This window comes from Euprymna scolopes, chromosome 25 (genome assembly GCF_053919585.1).
Source record: "Euprymna scolopes isolate OS-2025 chromosome 25, ASM5391958v1, whole genome shotgun sequence".
NCBI lineage: Eukaryota > Metazoa > Mollusca > Cephalopoda > Sepiida > Sepiolidae > Euprymna > Euprymna scolopes.
The window spans coordinates 37,187,002-37,202,520 of NC_136506.1; the positions used below are offsets into that span (position 1 = coordinate 37,187,002).

Consider the following 15,519-nt stretch of genomic DNA (forward strand, 5'->3'; position numbering starts at 1 on the left):
AGAACTTAAAACATAAAAGCATATTTCTTAAATACTTAATTTGGCAGAAAATAACCCGAAAAGGGTTTGATATGCCGTAAAAAAAAAAAAAACTATGCCAAACAGGATGGATAAATATTTGAAGTTATAAAATATTTTAAGCGTAAGCACTTTATCCAAGATTACTGGATTTTACATAAAATAATCCAAAAAAAAAGCGTTTTTATACTGTAAAATAAACAAAAACACAAAACAAACAACAAAAACAAAACAAACAGCCAAACATCATGATCAAGTATTTGAATATATAATACGAGAGCATGAGACATAATCACATTATCGAAAATGACTGAATTCGACATCAAATAAAAAAAAAAGGTTTCATATGCCTTAAAGCAAAGCAAGTAAACACAACTCAGTTGCATTTTTATAATTTGGAAACCTTTTGGACGAACTCGCGTATTTGTACGGAAATTTGAACTAAACATTTTATTTCTTATTTTTATTTATTTATTTTTTTTACACAGTGATCACCACTTATCAAGGGCCGGAAGCCACTCAGGGATAAGGGTTATTGCAAGTACAGTACGTTAGTGTGGAGATTTGATGAAGTGTTTACTTAAGGGGGCGGTTCATTAGGAATTTGTTAACATTGGACTTGAAGACACCCAAGTTGTAGTCCGGTGGGAAGCAGACAGACGGAACAGAGTTCCACAGGCGTGCAGTTCTAAGAAAGAAGCTTTGTTCATGGAATCCACGTTTTTAATAAGGCAAAGATAGAGAGTGGGGGAAATTTTTCACAGTGGATTCAGCTAGACGGGTGTTTTTCGTGAATGATTGGCGAGGGGGGACCAGAGATTGGAGTTCAGACGAGCACCTGCCATGGAAATAACGATAAAACAAGGATAGGCTCGCAACGTCTCTTCTGTGGGAGAGTGATTGCAGGGTAGAGTAAAGGGCATCCCCCACTAAGCCACGAAGTCTATTTTGTACTCTGTCAAGGCAGGATAGGCTGTTTGTAGCAGCTCCTGCCCAGATATGGCAACAGTATTCCATCCTTGGACGTACTTGGCTTTTATATAGATAAAGAATTGCATTAGTAGTGAGATATCTTCTGGAGCGGTAGAAGGATCCCACCATCTTTATTTAATCCATTAGTGCAGATAACATTTATTCCATCAGTTATTAAGTGGTAGCATTGTTCATATTTATTTGCCTTTCCACGAGGACAAAGTTAGACACAAGGTCGTTTTTTTTTTTTAAATGTGGTTGACATCCAGCTCGCCCAATCGCAGCACTCCAGGTTAAAACAAAACTAAGAATTGCCTCAGTCTAGAAAGATTTCATATTCCCTGCCCGTGGTCGGAAAATACTAAATGCTGCATCAGACAAAAAATTACAATTTGATTATAGCCAATACGATGGTATTTACTTCCTACTCACCGCAGGGAGATGTGGCCAACGGCCAAATGACGGAGAAGAATCAAACCAGAACCTCGAAAGAAGTGACACTCTGGCAACCCCCTATGCATTCCCAGCCAGTAAGCAATGAACAAACTAAACAGAAAGCAATAAACTAAGTTTACCCATAAGAGAGCAACAAATGTGAGTTTAGCACCTTTAGACAGGGGACCTACACGTTGTATGCGGCCTATGTCGCAAAGGAGACAACGTGTAACAACATTTATTTCTTCATTCTCGCGCCACGCTTGACTTCTCCTTACGTCTATGACGTTACCACGTCTCTAACGTGCCCTTTCTCCTTTTTATATTTTTTCTTTACCTTTGACGTCAGAGACCTGGGAAAATGAACTTCCTACGAGTACTCAGGACGACATCTAAGACCGATAAATTAAAGACCACTGAAATGGCCCGATTTCTACAAGACTGATTGTCAAGGTCAGATCCTTGACCGTTATGTATAACGCCAACTACGGCGCATGACTGCCGCTACGAATTTTTGTTAATCGTAGTTATTAGCGCCTGTAAAATACGCTCGGATGTTACATCGGCCGAAACTTTTCGAATATTACAATCAAGGTTTCCTAATAGTTTGAATAATACAAATAATTTAAATTTCTCATTTAGAAATGATAAATCAATGTTTTACTTTTCTTTTTCTGTTTGCTTTATCGGATTGTGTTAGTGTACGCCAAAGGTCACGTTGACATTTTATTATTTTAGAAAGAAGACGCACAATTTTGATAGTTTTTATATGTTTTATTTGGAAGTTTTCATTTTCAGTAGTAAAGTTTTTAAGCGTTCACAAAGGTAAGACGTCGGAAAGCGTTGGTTTGGACTCAGGTAGAACCTAACATGATCAAGGAATCGCGTCAAAGATTGCATAGCCTTAAACCTAACCACATAAACATCAAGTTAATATACTTAAACAAAAAAAAATTATGTTTTATAATTTTATAATTGTTTGTGATTAATCGATAGTTCACGACAGAAAATTAAAAAAAAACAAAAAAAAAACAAAAAACAAAAAAGAAGAGTCGGCCAGTAAGTGAAATCATGAAATTTATGAATATACATCTTTTCTATAACGAGCACAGCAATGTCTACATCTTTTTCTGGTGCATTTCAGTTTTTATTTATTTTTTTTATTTAAGCAAAAAAAAAGAAAATTAAAAATAAATCAAAACAAAAATAATAATCGTAAAATCCATTCTTTGCCTTAGGTATGAAACCAGAATCGTTTTTTTTTTAATTATTTATTTGGAAGTAGGGAGGTCAATTGTGAGCCAATTCCGTAAAAAAAAAAGCTGTTGGACTTACCCAACGCTAGACACCTTCACCAAAATACCACATTCACTCTGTGACTTGATCTTACATAAACAATCCCCAGATTATATTTAAACAATGAACACGATGACAATAAATTAAAAAGAAAAAAAAAACTGACACGCAGTTTGGATGTGGTCAATTGATCTCTTACAAATAAACGCCCCTAAATATAAGGAGCATAGCAATGTCTAACATTTGAGGGGTATTTTCTGCTGTAAATGAAACAATTTAGAATGACTTTATTTTTTTCAATCCTACCCAAAGCCGGCCAGAGGCTAACTTAGCTGAAACGTGGTGATACGACAACAACTATGGAAGGCAGTAATTGCAGTGAATGCAGTCAGGAGATTCAGAGTTCCGATCCGTCGCAATTATCACCTGACGAAGGCCGAAGGAATTATTGGCCGAAACGCCGTGAAACAACTAATAAAAGATGAGGATAATAGTCCGCAATAAATAAAATTCATAAAATTGATTTTAGCATCAATCAAATGTATTTGTCATACACATGAACTACGTGAAGTGATATGTTTAGTATAATGCAGAAGGCCGAGCTTAATGTGTGTGTGTGTGTGTGTGTGTGTGTGTGTGTGTGTGTGTGTGTGTGTGTGTGTGTGTATGGATATTTCTGAAACCGGGTTGAAATGGTTTTCCACATTTAGTAAAAAAAAATCAGGAATTATTTGTTTGCCTGGCCGTAAAATACGTTTAAATATATTACAATTCATACAGACTTCGTATTTATTATTACAGACCCAATTCACTATTGCATATCAGGATCTACCTCACATATAGCTCTGATTTCAAACGTTAAATAAAAATGGCTTGGGTGCCTTCGGCTAGAATTGAAAACCAAGCATTTATTGTTTCAGCCGCGTTCCCTAACGTTTGGTTTAAGAACAGATAGATAAGGAAAATTCAAAATTAAACATCTTCAAACTGTCAATGAATTTGCGCATGCGCACGAGTAATAGAAATATGTCGGCAACTTGATGTGACCCTTTTGTATGTAAACTTGCCGACATATTGTTGAACGCTATATATATATGTATATATATATATATATATATATATATATATATATATATATATATATATATATATATTATAACGAGTAAAATCTTTGTTTTGGTGGATATATATATATATATATATATATATATATTTGTCTTTAAATAAGCAGTAGTTTGTTGCTACACAGTCATGAGCATGTTTCGGTCTACTAGTATTTACTAACTAGAGACCTCATGAGGCAACAGCCGTTTTTTAGAATTCCGTTTTCGAAAATAAGGGTTGTTGCCTGATGAGGTCTCTAGTTAGTAAATACTAGTAGACCGAAACATGCTCATGACTGTGTAGCAACAAATAACTGCTTATGTAAAGACAAATGTAACCGGCTCTACTTCTGTATTGAGCACTCTTGTATGAACCTCGTTATATTTCACTGGTTACCCCACCTTTGGAAAATAGCAACCTCAAATTATATATATATATATATATATATATATATATATATATATATATATATATATATATATATATATATATATATCCAAACAACGACTCGTTATAAACCTTTGTGCATGCTTCATAATTTCTATAGATTTTAGTGTTATGTGACCAGTAGTTTAAGAATTCATCGGTTAAATATTTGCACACAAACACACAAACACACACACATATACATGTACTGTTTTATTTACATAGATGAGCGAAAAAGGGGAGAACACATAAATAGGTAGGGACGATAATGATAACCGCCAGCAAACAATTAAAAAATAAACACCTTAACTATAGCTACACATATACTGTAAAATATTTGGTTATATTCAAGATTATCGATTATTTATTGTTTTTGGTACAAAGTAGGGGGTACAACGGCGACAAGAAAGATATTTTTCTTTCCAATTAATGATTTTCTATCAGATAACATAGAAATATTTCTGTTCCGGTGTTAAGAATAGTTTTCTTGGATAATTGATCCTGTTTAATAATCCGAGCAAATGGACATGAGAACCCGGTAGTAAAAAAAAAAAAAAAAAAAAACGCATACTTTTGACAAATATGTTTCATGGTGACCATCAGGCCAAGATCAAAGTGTAGTATCCGTTCTGTTAGATACTGCAAGCAAAGACCATATGTGGGGGTAACCCCACATATCATACCTTGGTCAATGTAGGGGAAACCCTTCATACCAATTGTCACTATCCAGCTTCCATTTCCCACCCATCGGGAGCTGGTCCTCCTTTCCCTCCCTCCTCCTCACATTAAAAGAAAAACGGCCTTGTGCTTAATTTTCTCAGTGGGGAAGCAAATAAATACAAGTAAATATGTTTCAATTAATTGGTCTAAGTAATAACAAAACATTAAAAAGAAAAATACTGTGATTAGTAGGGATACAATAACAGAATATTCTTTTCATTGTTTTGACTCTCGTGTCAGTATCCATTGATATCTTATATGCTTTTATACAGAGTGATGTGCTTAACCGTGTAAGATATATACCCGAGAGTCAGAACAATGATAAGAATATTCTGTTGTCATAGCCCTATTGATTAAGAATTGAACTCACGAAGTATGAACGTCATTACGAATCAAGTCTTTTAATATAACGACCAGAGCAATGACTAAATTTTATTTTGAAGTTAGTTCATGGTTAAAATATTTTTCAATTATTGGAGAAACTGATCACAGAGAATTAAAAAGAAGACAAGGAATCGGAGGCAAAAAGTTGGTACGCCGTCAATTAATCATTCGCAAATAAACGTCTTACTGTAACAACATACTTAATTTAAAAAAAAACAAGTTTCTGTTTTATTGTGTTTCTTTTACAAGAGAGTCGACACTTATCAAGACCCGAAAACGACTAGAGGATAAGGCTTAATGAGTGAACGGTAGTCAATGAGACAACAGCGTACTGATCGATAGAGGTAGGAATTTAGTAAAATTTTATTCATTAAAGGGACGGCTCTACAAGAATTTGTTTATATGTGACTTGAGGATAACGCTAATGTAGTCAGCTGCAAATCAGGCCTGTGAATCTGAGTCGTAAACGGTACTACTTTACTTTGGTAATTTTTTCTATTATTATGCTATCCCTAAGTAAAATCGAACATATTTGTTATACGGGGTGGATAGGGAGGGGGTTATTCAAAGTGACATGGTCAGTTTATTAATCAGTCGAAACCCCGGCGAGTGTATCTACTTGGTCATGAGGGCCAACGGTGCGAAGCACTCGAGTTTAATCAGGCATGTGGATATTTCTAAAACCGTGGTTGATGCGAGACAATATTGACTGATAAAAAAACTCAGACATGATTTTCTTTAGTGAAGACGTTACTAATTTCAGTCTTTCTATGGGTACATAAAAGATGATCGACTGAGCTCCAATCTGTGGTTCCTCTTTATGAGATATTCACAGCAGAAAATCATTTTGCTACCACCTTCCATGTTCCTAGGGCCAGGCAGAATTTTCACAGACAGAGGCTTAGTTTAAGCACCTCTTGTCCGTGGAACATATTGCCTCGGAACTGCTTTCCTACTAATGAAATATTTGTATCTTCAAGTTTATTTGTTTGTTAGAGGAGTCATCGCTTATCAAGGCCCGTGGGGGTCACTCGATGATAAGAGTATTAAGTGTAAAGTGGTCGGTGCGAAAACATCTCAGTCATGTTGGTGGGAATTCGGAAGAATGTTATTAGTTAAAGGGCAGGATAAGCAAGAACGTGTTCATAATAGACTTAAAGACGACTATATTGTAGTCAGATGCGAAGTAGGTTAGTGGAACAGAGTTCCGCAGGGGGCATTTTTAGGAAAACAGCCTTGTTTATTGAATTTGCGTTTATATCTGGGCACTGATTGAATGTAATGGAATTTGATAGCAGTGGCTGTAGCTTGACAAGTGTTTTCTGTGAAAGTTTGCCGAGGTACTTGTTACAACCCGAACAATTACTAATAAGTTTATACCATTGATAACTATTAATACTCCCATAGTTTTTTCATCTTTTAGCTGAGAATGATTTCTGTCTTAGATATCCTTTTGTCTTGCGTGATACGTGACCTTAAACAAGAGACAATAGTAAAAGAAAGAAAGAAAGAAAGATGAAGACTGAAGAGAGAGAGAGAGAGAGAGAGGGTAAAAGACAGAGGCTGAAAGAGAGAGAGAGAAAGAGAGAGAGAAAGGGAGCGAGAAATAAAAAGAGTGAGAGAAAGAGAGAAAGAAGGAAGGGAAAGAGATAGAGAATGAAAAATAGCCAGACTCTAAATGTTAGTAGTTAAAGAATAATTATTTAATGTTTAATAGTTATTACTCGTAAGTCGATTCACACTTGTATTTCATAATTACTGGTCTTTTTTATTTTGTAAGTAGTCGGGTTAACATTTGACACGTTATATTAACCTATGGATTAATGTGGCTAACGAAACCTTTCTTTGTTAGAATGAGCTATTATTCTGTTTGATATCAGATCATCATTTTCCCAGTGATTATCTTCTAACTTCTGGGGAAGGTATTCTATTATCCACGGCGCCAAAATGGCATTCTCGGGTATGCTTGTATCTTCCCGAAATGCCTCCTCAGAAGACCGGGATCTCCCTCCCCGTCACGCTAGACTAACTTCGTGTGTAATCTTAGTGCAGGAATAAGCGGTTTTTTTTGTTTTTTTTTTTTTTGTTTTTTATAGCATATCAGCCATTTCGGAATATTTAATACCAAATCTAATTATTCAGAAAAATAAAAAATATTTTTAAAGTTTTTTATATCTTAAAATATTTATTCATAGTGTTCGGTTAAGATATTTTTATTTTCCGACATATCAACCATTACAGGTTCAGAAATTTTGGTAAAAGTTTTTACGTTTCATGCTCGTTTATCTTCGTATATTCATTTATTGTATTGTGTGTGGATGTTTCGTTTTACGGCATATCAACTTTTATTTCATGCAACATTTTCTTTATATTTTCAAATAAATAAATAAATAAATATGAGGTTTTATCTGATCATTTTTTATTGGTTCTTGTGTTTTTATCTTTGTAGAACATGATTGCGTTTTCCAAAGCGACATGGCAAAAACAATAGCATAAATGTTTGATGCATTTTAGGTCGGGAAACCGGTAGTGTTAGAAAGCCTAATCTGGTAGGGCGAGTTAATAAACGGGTGTGTACAGGTCTCTGTTCAATGACAAGTAATTTTCATGCCCTGATAATTCTAGGTAGCCCCATGGCTTAACTACGCCCAATACTATACTGTTTAATGGAGCGTTTATAGTGTTTTATTTTAATGTTCTAGGAAAAATGTTAAATGTTTTATTATATAAAGGTTTCACTACTTATCAAGGCACACATTTCTCGAGGCTAAAGATTAATGAGATTATAAGTTGGATGACGAAGCAGCAGTATGGAATATATAGTATCCAGCACGAGCAGGTTTACACACTGCTTCCCGTTATGTCACCGACGTAAAACGACGTTAAGCAACGTAAAACCTAGTCACCATTAAATAAGTGACAATTTAAAAATACCAGGTGCTATGCGGTTATATCATCTTTGTTTTCGATCGTCTTAAATGTTTCCTCGTCATTGAAATCAAGCAATCCCGATTCAGGAAAAATGTGATTGGCATTGCGCAACGGTTGCCATACAATTACTCGCGCAGCTACTCTAACGATTAATTCACAGTACGATTAGAAAGATATTTGTTTACATTAGACTTGCAGGCGTTAAGTTCTTGGAAAGAAACTCTGTTCACCAAAGTTCCGTTTTATTATAGGTACAAAGGGCAAAAAAAAGGAACATAGTCCAGATTGTTTGCTCGTTTGTACTTCCGGTTTCTTTTGTACGTTTGGCTGTGCAATTAGGCATAGTCGAATGGGCAAGAAAGTCATACTTTATATGGAGAAGCAAAAAGAGTTGTCACAGAAACAAGGGGGTGTAATCATAAATCAGAAGGGATCATATCTTGCTTGTTACCCCCATCTCGCCTGCGGAGCAGAAACCGGAAGTTAAAAAGCTCATACATTCATGACTATAACCGAAAGTAGATGTCTTTTTTGCTTGGATAGGAAAACGTTTTCTTGCTGATAAAGGTTTCTACTAATGCAAGGAGGTCAGGGATTGGGGCTAAGTGAAGCAATGCTCATAGATATGGATTATGGATATATAGCGGGGGACCACTGGCAACGGTCATAGAAATACCAATAGTAGGGGAAGCACTAGCAACACCATTTCTGTGAGCGCACTGTTTTAGGGAAGAAAAAAGATAATCTGACATCAAATTGTTAAAAATAAAATTTAGTGGTTAATCCGTTCTAATGACTGACTTTATCAGCTCAATATTATATTTACTAATCTGAAACTAATAGTTTAAAATTAATTATAGTCATAGGTTTAAGGAATAACAATATGCATAAAATAAATCATAATGGCTTAAAAGTGAAAATGGGCTCAGATAACGTTATTAAGTTAGATCCATGTTCAAGGAACTTATATCTAAAATCTCAAGTGTTTAGACCCAAAATTGGCGGAGGAGTTTGGTAGAATTCTCAAAGTCCAAATCGTTGAACTTTGACCCCTTAACAGCCAAATTTCTGGCCGAAAACCGATCACATCAATTTTCCCAAATCTCAGTACCCTGTATATCAAATTTTGAGTCTGTAGACTAAAGATTGACAGAGTTATTGCGTAGGGAAATGTACACAGACACAAAGACAGACAAACAGAAAGACACATAGACACGTTCACTTTTATAGATATACTAGTATGAGTGCCCGGCGTTGTCCGGGTGTTTGGAGGTCTATGATGAGCCAAAAAATAGTCAATTTTTTAAAATTTGACCCCTATTATTACCCCTTAAAATTTATTGTTTAGGGCTCACATCAAGTTAGTAGGTAAGATCCATGTCCAAGGAACCTATATCTAAAATTTAAAGAGTTTAGACCCAAAATTGTCAGAGGAGGTTGGTAGAGTTGTCAAAGGTCAAATCGTTAAACTTGGACCCCTTAACAGGCAAATTTCTGGCCGAAAACTAATCACATAGATTTTACATAATCTCAGTACCCTGAATATCAAATTTCGAGTCTGTAGACTAAAAATTGACAGAGTTATTGCGAAGGAAAATGTACACAGACACACAGACAAACAGACACACAGACACGTTCTCTTTTATAGATATACTAGCGTTTCAGCCCGGCGTTGTCCGGGTGTTTGGAAGTGTATGCTGAGCAAAAATAAACGGGTTAATTTTTTTAAACTTTGACCACAATTATGCCCCCTAAAAATTTATTTTTTGGGCTCAAATACGAGTTATTAAGTTAGATCCATTTCCAAGGAACCTATATCTAAAATTTCTAGTGTGTAGACCCAAAATTGCCGGAGGAGATTGGTAGAGTTCTCAAAGGAAAAGTCGTTGAACTTTGACCCCTTAACAGCAACATTTCCGGCCGAAAACCGATCACATCAATTTTCCCAAATCTCAATACCCGGTATATCAAATTTCGAGTCTGCAGACTTAAAATTTAATGAGTTATTGCGTAGGGAAATGTATACAGACAGACAAACACACAGACAGAAAGAAAGACACACAGACACACAGACACGTTCAATTTATATATATATATATATATATATATATATAAAATTTTAGTCATTCAATGAATTTATAATTCTATGTAAGACAAAGAATAATAAAAATCTTTTGATTTGAAATTTAACCATTTCACGTCGGAATTTTTTAAACTTATTGAATAACTAAAATTTGATTTATTTGCTCAATCTTGTATATTGAGCAATTTTTATTTAGATAGTATAGTACTTATAGAATATTACTGCCAATAATACGTTGTAAGACCTATAATCACAGGTTTTCCATACCAGTGGATTGTTAGATAATTTTATTCTGATATATATATATATATATATATATATATATATATATATATATTAAATTGTAATTCAATGAATGTAATGAATATTGCTGCCAGTAATATTTTGTAAACCTACAATCTCACGTTTACATAACCACTGATTGTTAAATAAAAACTATTCCGAAGAATATATATATATATATATATATATATATATATATATATATATATATATATATATATATATATATATATACTAGCATGGTTGCCCGGCGTTTCCCAGGTGTTTGGAGGTGTATGTTGAGCAACAACAACAACAAAAAAAAAACGGTCAATTTTTTTAACTTTGACCCCTGAAAATTTATTGTTTTGGGCTCAAATCACGTTATTAAGTTAGATCAATGTCCAAGGAACCTATATCTAAAATGTCAAATGTGTAGACCCAAAATTGTCGGTTGAGGTTGGTAGAGTCCTCAAAGGTCAAATCGTTAAACTTTGACCCCTTAACAGCCAAATTCCTTGGCCGAAAACCGATCACATTGAGTTTCCCAAATCTCAGTACCTGTATATCAAACTTCGAGTCTCACACAGGCACACATACACTTTCAATATAGTAAAATATATAATTTTATTATATTGGTAACATCCACAGAGCATAATGAATACAATGATCTATAGTACAACTAAGCCCTACTTTTTCCTAGGGATTTTTTTAAAGAATAACCCAATACGCGTATAACTTTTTTATTTCATGCTTACAATAATACCCTGGGATTTGCGTGCACAACGTACATTAAAGATTGTATTTCACTACAATGTTTGACAATGTATTAGGTACTGTTTTCACATTTGGGCTCGGGAATCTGTCTCATTAAAAGGTTCTTGATAAGGTGCATAAACGTATGTGTAAGTTCATTAATCACATGTTTTTTCTGCAACACCTCACGGACGTGATGTTGTTAGTCTCAGTCTGTTTTATAAAGATTACCAGCCTGGGTGCCTGGCGTCATTCGCGTGTTTGAGGCGCGTGTTTGAGGTTTGTGTTGAGCAAAAAAAAAAAGAAGAAAAGTGGTAGTATGCAGGCAGGTTCAAACCCGTCACGTGAAAAAAAAGTTACGTCTTTGCCGTTTCGTCCACTAAGAAACCGGAAGTTGCGAAGGTTTAAATTAAGCATAGTCAATCGAAAAGAAAGGATGACTTTCGAAAATAACGACCACTTCTTGTAAAAAAGTGTCCAGTTGAATGTGAAGTAAATAATGTTTTTAGCTAATTTTTCGATATTTGTCGTCAGAAGGGTCGCGCTTTAAAAGGATTCCAGTCTCGTGAAAATCTGTCGCCTCTGTCAAAAGTTTTAGGTCGTAATACATACATACATACATACATACATACATTTAAACAGACATGTGAGCTTTTATTATATATTATTACCTGTGTTCATTAGAATTGATTTATCTATTTCCAGCTTCCTTTGCTTCAGTTCGTTCGAGCTGTTGTTTTAGTGGTTTACACAACTTCACAATTTTTATATCTCCTTGTAAAACAGCTTCCTCTTCTCATCGCTTTTTTCCAGAAATTGCAGGCTAATGGAATTCCCTTCCTGCTCCTATCTTTATCCTCATGTTTTTGCGATAATCATGTTTCGTTCTTGTTACCCCCCTGTTTCTTTGAAGTTCTCTCGATTTAAAAACTAATCACCGTGTTGTCTCACCGTCTGACTTACAAACTCATTAAACCCTGTCCTTGAGCGAACTTTAGGCCTTAATAAGTGGTAAACTCTTTGCGAAAGCAAGATTTTATAATTTGTAAGAATATGAGCATAATAGTCATTATGCTTTCTGCTTCTCGTAAAACCAGTTTTCCCTATCGCTGCAAATATTTTAAAATACATGAGGCTATCTCTACAAATCTACCATTACAGAGAGAAAGATAAAATTGTCGCTCTAAAGAAAACAACATAACAATTTTTATTTGAAAACGTTTATTGAAAAAATAATTTTAGATAACTTTATTATGAAAAAGACTTGATATTTATTAAATGGAGTCGCTTCAGCCTCAATCCCCTCTTCGATACGGGTCCAGAACTGGGAGTATGCCTTTTTCACAAACCCTGGCGGGAGGTCGGCGAATATTCGGCGGATGGCGGCGATCAGGCTGGCTTTGGTGTTGTATGAAGTTATGTGAGTGATGTTTTCGACATATGACCAAGCGAATAGTCCAGTGGGTTCAGGTCGAGGGAGGAGGCAGGCAGTGAGAAAAGATTACAGAGTCGTAGTACTCCTGAAGCCAAGCCTGGGTCTCTTTGGACTTGTGGATCGACGTCGAGTCCTGTTGCCATACACATGGATCTTCCAGCGGTTAATTGATTGCACCAGGGGATCACGACATTCTCCAGCACATCCAGGTACACTTTATTGATAAATATCAACCCGATTTCGAAGATGTGAGGTGGCATGATATAGTCTTCACTTAAAACCACACCAAATACCATAAACGTGTCCGAAACTTTGTTTTCATCACCCTGTGCAGGTCCCTGTTACGCGGATTTGCATTTTGAAGGTGCTGGCATTGGTCCTGTTGTCATAACTTGGATCGGTAGCATGAGTTGTCCAGGGATGCACCTCCGTTCTCGCTCGTTAAACATTATGTAAATCAGACACGATAGAAAGCTCCTATCGCTCTAGGGATTTGTACAGAACTGACCAACTAGTAGATGGTCTACAACGAAGAAGAAAACCGGCTTTCATCAAACGGAAATGTAATCATGTCTTTTCGATGGAGACAATTTTATCGTCCCACCCTGTAAACCATATATCAAGTACTGTTATGTTTGCACTGATGAATCGTCGTATCAACAGGAAGTTGTTTGCGAAGTACAGAAGCGTATTTATAATTTTGTTGTCTTATCTGCCTCATTTCTCGTACAGATGTGATGTTGCTATTCTTTATATCTTCAACATCTAATATTAGTGCAAACATTTTCGCCATTGTGTGATTTATACCCTGTTTTTTTTGTCCTAGTTCATATGGTAAGAGGTCTTTATTTATTCGCTGTCTAGTTTTTTTAACAAAAGAATCACTACTTATCAAGGCCCGGAGTCCACTCCAGGATAAGGGTTAACGGGTATACATTAATTAATGTTATTATAGCGTAATAAACATAATTAGTGGGAATTATGTAGATTGGATTACTTAGGGGGACGGTTCATCAAGAATTTGTTTACGTTGAAGACAATCAAATTGTAGTCAGCTGGAAAGCAGGCAATCGGAAGAGAGTTCGACAGGCGTGCTGTTCTAAGAAGGAAGCTGTGTTCATGGATTCTAAATTTAGGTTTAGGCACAGATAAAGATTGTGGGAAATTATTGATAGTGGTTTTGACTAGACGAGTGTTTTTCGTAAAACTTTAGCGAGAGGTAACCATAAGTTGAAGCTCAGATGAGCACTTGCCATGAAAATAATGATAAAGCAGAGACAGGCTCGCAACGTCTATTCAATAGTATTTGTTCATTACATAGTTGGGAATTAATATTGATTAAAAGGGGTTACTATTGATGCAAAAATGAGCAAAAAATCTAGTATCTCTCTCTCTCTATTCTTCTCTCTCTTTGTATATATATATATATATATATATATATATATATATATATATATATTAGTCCTCGCGCGAAAGAGCATGACACAAAATGTTTTAAATAACAATAATAATAGAAAAACAATAACAAAGACTTTCGCTGGCGAGGACTACTATTGACCGTAACCAGTTATAAAGTGCTTTTGAAATTTTCATCTCTATTTTTCTCGTTATGTACTGAGTATTTGTTAATGAGACCTATATGAAATATGTTCCTTATTAAAGTTTAAAGTTTTCTATTCTGAAAGAAGTTTTAAAAAATTTAATCTAAAAGAGTTATTTTAAAGTTTTTGTTAAAATACTCAGATTTTCTCATTAGTCAAACCTGTATTACAAAGAGGGAGTTGCAAAAACTGAGTTGTTGTGTGAGGAGAAATGCAAACTGAAACAGAGAGCATATTAAAACCTGTAATAATACAAAGAGGGGTTGCAAAAATGAGTTGTGGTGTGAGTAGAAATACAAACTGAAATAGATAGAAGAAGAGGTTTAAAATATAATCTAAAAAAGAAAAGATACAAGTTAGAAAAGCATTTCATCCAAGGCATGAAAATTGTTAAGCAAAAAAAAAAAAAAATTAAAAACATTATCTTTTATCTAGCAATTAATGATATTGATATAAAATTTTCAATGATTTTTTTAAAGTGCAGCAGAATGTACATTACATAAAATAAATCCAAGGTAATTTTTTGATTCAATTAATTTATTATACCTTCTTTTGTAAAATTTATAAAAGTGCACTTTGAAGATAAATAAATTTCAAATTCAATCTTGTACCTTAATTTTTAAAGCCTATAGTAAAAACATTTTGTTTAACAATTTTCATGCCTTGGATGAAATGCTTTTCTAATTTGTGTGTATATATATATATATATATATATATATATATATATATATATATATATATATATATATATATATATATATATAGGAGGACGGTTCATCAAGGCCTTGTTTACGCTGGACTTGAAGATAATCAGATTGTAGTCAGCTGGAAAGCAGGCAATCGGAAGAGTTCCACAGGCGTGTAGCTCTAAGTTTTGTTCATGGAATCTACATTTAGGTTTATGCACAGATAAAGAGTGTGGGAAATTATTAATAGTGGTTTTGGCTGGACGAGTGTTTTTCGTGAAAGTTTGGCGAAGGGTGGCATAGATTGAAGCTCCGCTGAGAACTTGCCATGATTTATTTTTCTAGTAACTTTTCTTTCCAATAACGGCAGGCTTCTGAACCTCTCTCTTTTCTCCTTCTCTTCTCTCTCTT

The 15,519-nt window shown here is 34.8% G+C and overlaps 1 protein-coding gene across 2 annotated transcripts in view; it reads left to right on the forward strand.

Annotated features, from left to right (window-relative positions):
* Window positions 1-15,519, forward strand: part of LOC145247335 (uncharacterized) — a 1,131,631-nt gene that overhangs the window by 1,154 nt on the left and 1,114,958 nt on the right. The gene's annotated exons all lie outside the window — the stretch shown is intronic.